This window comes from Anastrepha ludens, chromosome 4, assembly GCF_028408465.1.
Source record: "Anastrepha ludens isolate Willacy chromosome 4, idAnaLude1.1, whole genome shotgun sequence".
NCBI classification, from domain to species: Eukaryota; Metazoa; Arthropoda; class Insecta; order Diptera; family Tephritidae; genus Anastrepha; species Anastrepha ludens.
The window spans coordinates 115,681,507-115,687,557 of record NC_071500.1 but is presented as its reverse complement, the minus strand read 5'-3'; the positions used below and the strand labels follow the sequence as shown (position 1 = coordinate 115,687,557).

At 35.6% G+C, this 6,051-nt stretch overlaps 1 protein-coding gene across 1 annotated transcript in view; it reads left to right on the top strand.

The window, feature by feature from the left end:
- Positions 1-4,264, top strand: part of LOC128860729 (T-related protein) — a 47,598-nt gene extending 43,334 nt beyond the window's left edge. Inside the window, exon 8 of the transcript XR_008454292.1 lies at positions 4,217-4,264. The gene's annotated coding sequence lies outside the window, so the exon portion shown is untranslated. The remainder of the gene's footprint in view (positions 1-4,216) is intronic.
- Positions 4,265-6,051: the final 1,787 nt, after the last annotated feature.

Sequence of the window (6,051 nt, the reverse complement as noted above, 5' to 3'; positions counted from 1 at the left end):
TTTTTTTTCAGAAAAATATAGTTCATACTACAACAAAAACCACATAAAGCAAAGTTTCCAACTTTGTATACAAATTGTGAAAATTCGGCAAATTTTTATCAAAATTTCAAACTTTTACTCAGAATTTCTGGAAAAATTCCAAGTGTGCAATTTTATAGCTCATTAAATTTTAATATAGCTTGCAAGTTTTAAGTAGGTCAAAAATCACACTCATTTTGAGAATTTTTTTCAGACGTGGTCTTGGTCTTTTCTCCATTTAACGACTAACGCGATTTTTGAACCACTTGAAACTGGCACTTTATTATTTCAAAATTTAATGAGCTGTAAAACTGTATTCCTTATTTTGTTTTTAATTTTTGGTTTTTATAAAAGAATAATTGAAATAAATCAAAACTTGTCAACATATGGTGCATACTTTCTTTTGACGTTAACTGTATAAATGTGCATGAAATCTCGGTTAGTGATCTTTTGGTCGGTACAAAGAAATGCAAAAAATTACATCAATTAATCTTTTCGCTGGGAAATGAGGATTGCAGATGATTTTTTGCTGCCTGTACTATTCAAGGAAGATTGAAAATTTTAGTTTGAAAAATTAGTCAAATACCAGTTCTATTTATTATTGCGGTTAAGAATTTTAGTCAAAAGTTATGTTCTGTTATTTTGACTTCCAGGCCACATGCTCATATACTTATTTACTCGCATGCATGCGTGCATGTATGTATGTATATATGTATATGTACATATGGATGTATATATGTATATGTACGTATGTATGTATATTATTAAGTTATGGTCATCAACTTTTAGCCAACTTAATTTAGTTTAATTGCCGGGCTCATATAGGAAAAGATTGTCAATAATATTTCATTGAATTCCAGTTTTTGACATTTATAAAATTAGCCCCACACACACACACTCATATCTATATCCATATTCCAGATCTTTATTCAAGTTGACTTTTAATTTTTGCAAATGTTTAAATTTACACATCTGAAAAAGTAATAAACACATTTTAATTTTAACCTGCGTCAATGGCAGTGAAGTATTTGTAAATAAAAGTACCGGTAACACCTGACAGCTGAGTATGAAAATGGTACTATTGCAAATGGTTTATGCTTGCGGCTTAGAGGGTATGTTAAATAATTTCTTTATGTATTACGAAATATTTAAAGTAGTGTCAACTTTCACATACACACATACACTATGCCACTTAAAAAGTATTGGAAATGCGTGAAGTTCTTACGCTTTTGTGAAGAAGAGAGTTTGCCGAATGAGTTGTCAGAATTTGCAAAACTACCTGAAACTATGTTTTTACGATTTGCAGATGTCTAATAAAATATTTAGGTTTGGCTACATTTTCTTCGTGTTTATTAGGCTAAGTAATACAGTTAAATATTTCATGGTTTTGTTTCCTGCTTCCTTCAACGCCTCAGAAAAGTTTGAAAATTGCTTATGGAGTTCCGTTGAACATTTTCCACTGAAAAGCATACTAAAATTATCTACATACAAGCATAAATATATATGTATGTATATATAAATTGGCACGTAAGCCCTCTGTTGTGTATTTGACCGAGCTTCTCCTTCCATTTGTGGGAGTTGTTTCACAAATAATGTGATCTACAGTTCTATGCTGCCCCCGCACGACATATGAAGAGGTGAATTTTCATGGTAGAAATACACTCAAGGGCTTGGCATTGCCTGCCGTGGGCGACCGCTGTTAGAACAAACCTTTTCCACAATCAGCACTTCCTGCGTACAGTGGGTTTCGATCTGGTGCGCTACTGCGGCCGCCACTTCTATACATACATAAGTATAGAACGTTCTTCTTATGGTATCTATGTATGTGAGTACAGAGGCACAATTAAGCGCCCCTTATATATGTACATATATAGCTCACATGTGCATACAAATTAAAAAAAAAATAAAGTCATCAATATTTATGCGATTTGTTTGCAAATGTTAATTATTCTCACTTTCAATGGGTAATACGAAACTTATTGTAGTGTGACAAAATTAATGGCGTGCGATCAAAGTTCCACAGGGGTTATAAGAGCAACCCCGCCTCACAAGTCCACATTTACTCTACTCCAGCTCTACTCAGCTGTGCGAAGTAGCGAAAAATTACTTAATGCGAGCATAACCCCGTAATTGGCGAGACTTAGCGCCATCAAATATGTAGCAGTCTCAATAGGCACAAACACACACACACGCGCACGAATACTCTTAAACTCTATGCGCTTCAACTACACTCTTACATCTGCATAGCGCACATCCACCACAATTGCAAATCGTCACAATCAGCCTATTAGCTGATAAGGGAGATAAGGATAATCTGGAGAGTTCTTTTCACACTCTTCCACGCTTCTTATCTTCGCTCGCAGTGTTTTCTTGCCTCCCATGCATATATGCGTATGCATGTATGTCCGCATAAGTCAAACATGCAAACACACGACGCCGTTCATACATATTTCTACATACAGATTATATTTATATTTCAGCTTTATTTATTTTATTAGTTTCCTTTGTTTGCAGAAAATATTTACATTTCAGTTCTATTTTAGTTTCAGTTTCAGTTCCAGTTAACAAAAATGTTAATTGCGGCTCAAATGAAGAAACCACCAAAAACAAACAAAAACAACAACCATATAAATATGCGAGCAATCCCTGTCTCGAGAAACGACTATCTGCGTGATATCTGAGCGATTTAAAGCTGGCTATAAAGCCGACAGCAGCCGAAGCCGAAACTGAAATTGCCACGAACTAACTTTTTTTTGTATAAAACAAAGTACGAATTCATTCGTGTGAGAATTTACGCAATGAAAGTTGAACCGGTAAACCCGATACCGAGACCTCCGATGCTTTCAAACGCTGTGATTGCTGATGTACGACTAACTGATGCCTGCTGCCGAGCACCTGTTGGCGCATGCAGCTCGCTCGCCGCTACATGACGCTGGCGTCACCTGTAATCAAATGGGGCGCGCGTAGTGGTGACGGCGCTCGCTCCAGATAGGCGCACTTGTGTTGGTGCTAACGCTTGTGCTCGTATTGCTATTGTGGCTGCTCTGGCGTTGTATAAGCAACGGGCGGAGGGCAACAGACGTTAGCGGTGCTGAGGTTTAAATAATTCTGAACAATTTCCGTTCTCTGTTCACCAGTGCGCGCTTATTCGTTGACCTTTTGCATCCTCGGTGAAGAGTTTTGAAGTGGGTTCTGTTGTTTTATCAAAAATTAGCAATGATATTTCCCGAAAGAGCTACATTACTTCGAAGATTCAGGGGTAGGAAATACTTGTGTGAGTGTTTATGTGTGCTTCAAAGTCAACAGTTAGCAGTTGTGTTTACCTGTTTATGGGTGTATGTGTGTAGGTACTTCTCAGCTCTGCTCTACTTTGCTGTATTCTGCGCTTCTTCGCCTCTTTGTCAGCAGCGATAAGATACGGGTATCCGCCGCTGATGACTGGCTGCGGGAACAAAAGTGGGAGCTTATCAGCTGCCACGAAAATACCGCATCATTTATTGTTGGCTCGTACTTAGAAATTGATACAAATAAACAAACGTGAACCCACAAACAGGCAATCACATACTAGATGTGAGTTTAAGTAGTTAGAATGTACGTACATACAACTATTGTGCATGTGTATGTATGCATGTATAAAAAAAACTACTTTAGAGTTTTGGCAGAATTTGACAATAAATGAAAAAGTGTCATGCAATTTCTTCATTACAAAAACTTAACTTTATTTTTGCAGAAAAAATGTTCTGAAAATTACAAACAATAATGGGGTCGAAATGGGAGTCTAAGGCTTACCCTTAATTATGTTAATGCATTGAGCAAACATTGCATTGAGTTGCCTGAAATCCCGTAGCTAGTAATTGAATGTTTTTTTAATTTGCTTGGCGATTTTAAATAAAAATGCTATCATTTGTGTTATCGCAGATTTCAGTTTTAATTCAACAAGTAGACAACAGCTTATCACACAAAAGTTCAAGTGCCTTCTATTGTTTTATGGGAAATGTACAAATGTATATTATGTATGCATGCAAATCGACAGAATGGTGCGATATCTTTTTCGGTGATTCATATATAGTCTAATTATATTTATAATACCTTATTTTATTATAATTTGTTACGTGAAAAGAAATAATAATATTTTTTAAGATTTTAAACATTTAATTAATAAACTTAACATATTTCAATACAGCACCTTTCCATGCAGTGTGTGGGAAAGGTTTTATTTATATTTTTAGACATCTTGAATGACATTCGTTTGCGCACATGAGCACCAGTGGCTTGTGAGTCTGAATCAGCCGTCTGTGGCATATCGAAGTGATCTCCATGAGGTTGCGTAAGATTTCGATTGGGTCTAACCAGGGTTAAGCCGTTTACCTGCAAGTATTTACCTGTATCTTTCGAGCCATCATTCAAGATTTGCTTCACAGTACGGAAAAGAGGTTTTATTTGATTCTTTGGTTCAATACCAAGTGGATTTTGGTTTATCAGACCAAAATACCAAATATTGGAAATGAAAATGTACAAAAATATTATTTTTCAATGCATTCTTGAACACTCCCCATATCTCAAATGACAATGGTTTTGAGGACAAATATAAGAAAATATGGCATCCATAACTAATCTGGCCTTAAAAAGGAGACATTTGTAGAGTGGAATCAAATTAGTCCAGAATACATACACAAATTGGTTGACCCCATGGCACGTAGACTTCAAGCTGTATTTAGATAATAATAAAGGATACGCAACAAAGTACTTATAGCTTAAAATTTAAAAAATTAGAAATAAATAGTTGCTTGTTTTACTGCATCATTTAAGCTGCGCCGTGAATTCTCTGTATGTTTTTTTTTTTTTGCTTTCTGTTTTTTCTTGTGCATTATAATTAAATGGGTGGACACTTTTTTTATATTTTATGTTGAGAAATGAAATGAAGCAAATTAAATGAGATGCCTGCATACACTCTTTTTGCATTTTTGGAAAATATTGTGAAATATAGAATACTTTACAAAAAAATCGTAACTGCATCAAATAAGGTGTGAGTGACTGTATACATTTTTTTGATACACTGTGAAAATCTGGTCGATGGCATTTTGAACAGGCCTTAGACTGCTAAAGTCCAGGCAGTATATTTACTCTCGTTAGAGCTTTGTTTCCAATATTAAGAAGGCTTATTGCGCGTGGCAGCATATTTGAAAAGCTCAGTTAGCCTCCGCCGCTTCTTCAGTCGCTTTGCTATACACTTTTCTTCATTGTCGTGCAATGAAATCTCGTCAACGATTGGGGATCGAGGTCTTCATCGCGTCTGTGGTTTACACTTCAGCAGTTGGGAGAAGTATTACCTCCGAAATGTTAACATGCTTTGGACGTCAGCTATACGAAATCGCCACTCTAAAATGCCGACATTTTGCCTACACCCAAGAGTAGTTTAGACCAAGTGCAGTAGATGAAATGGAAGTGTTATTGAATTTAATAATTGGCGGAATATGTGAAACAGGACAAAAAGGACAAAAATTTGCAAAATACAAATCATTTTTTTTAAACAACAAAATCATATTCCAATGATTTACTTCATTCTCATTTGCGAATGAACCGATCTACTTTTAATATAAGTTTTGATCTTAAGTTTTTTGAAGTGCAGACTTTAAAAAATGTTTTACAACCACTATTACCCTTTATTGTTTAGTTTTTTTATTTTAATTTCCTCTACAACTTTACAATATATCCCTTTTCTTCCGTCCAGCAGCGAACTCCTTCCTCATATTAGGTCTAACTCTGATAAGAACATTAAGATATAAAATAAATAGACACCTAAGAAATGCTCGCTATAAAAATCAAAACCATAAATGTTTTTACTCACTTTTCTTCTGACCAGTTTCATGCGCCAAAGGCCTTTTCTTGTATGATCTCCTTCAAAAAGCGTAGAAAATATGATAAATTGTGCTTTGCTCCTAAGTGTGGCGTGGCTACGGCTTCTACCCCATAAAGATGTATCTATATACCAAAGGCTGTACATCTGCATCAAATAGCGCCGAGGCTGTGCAT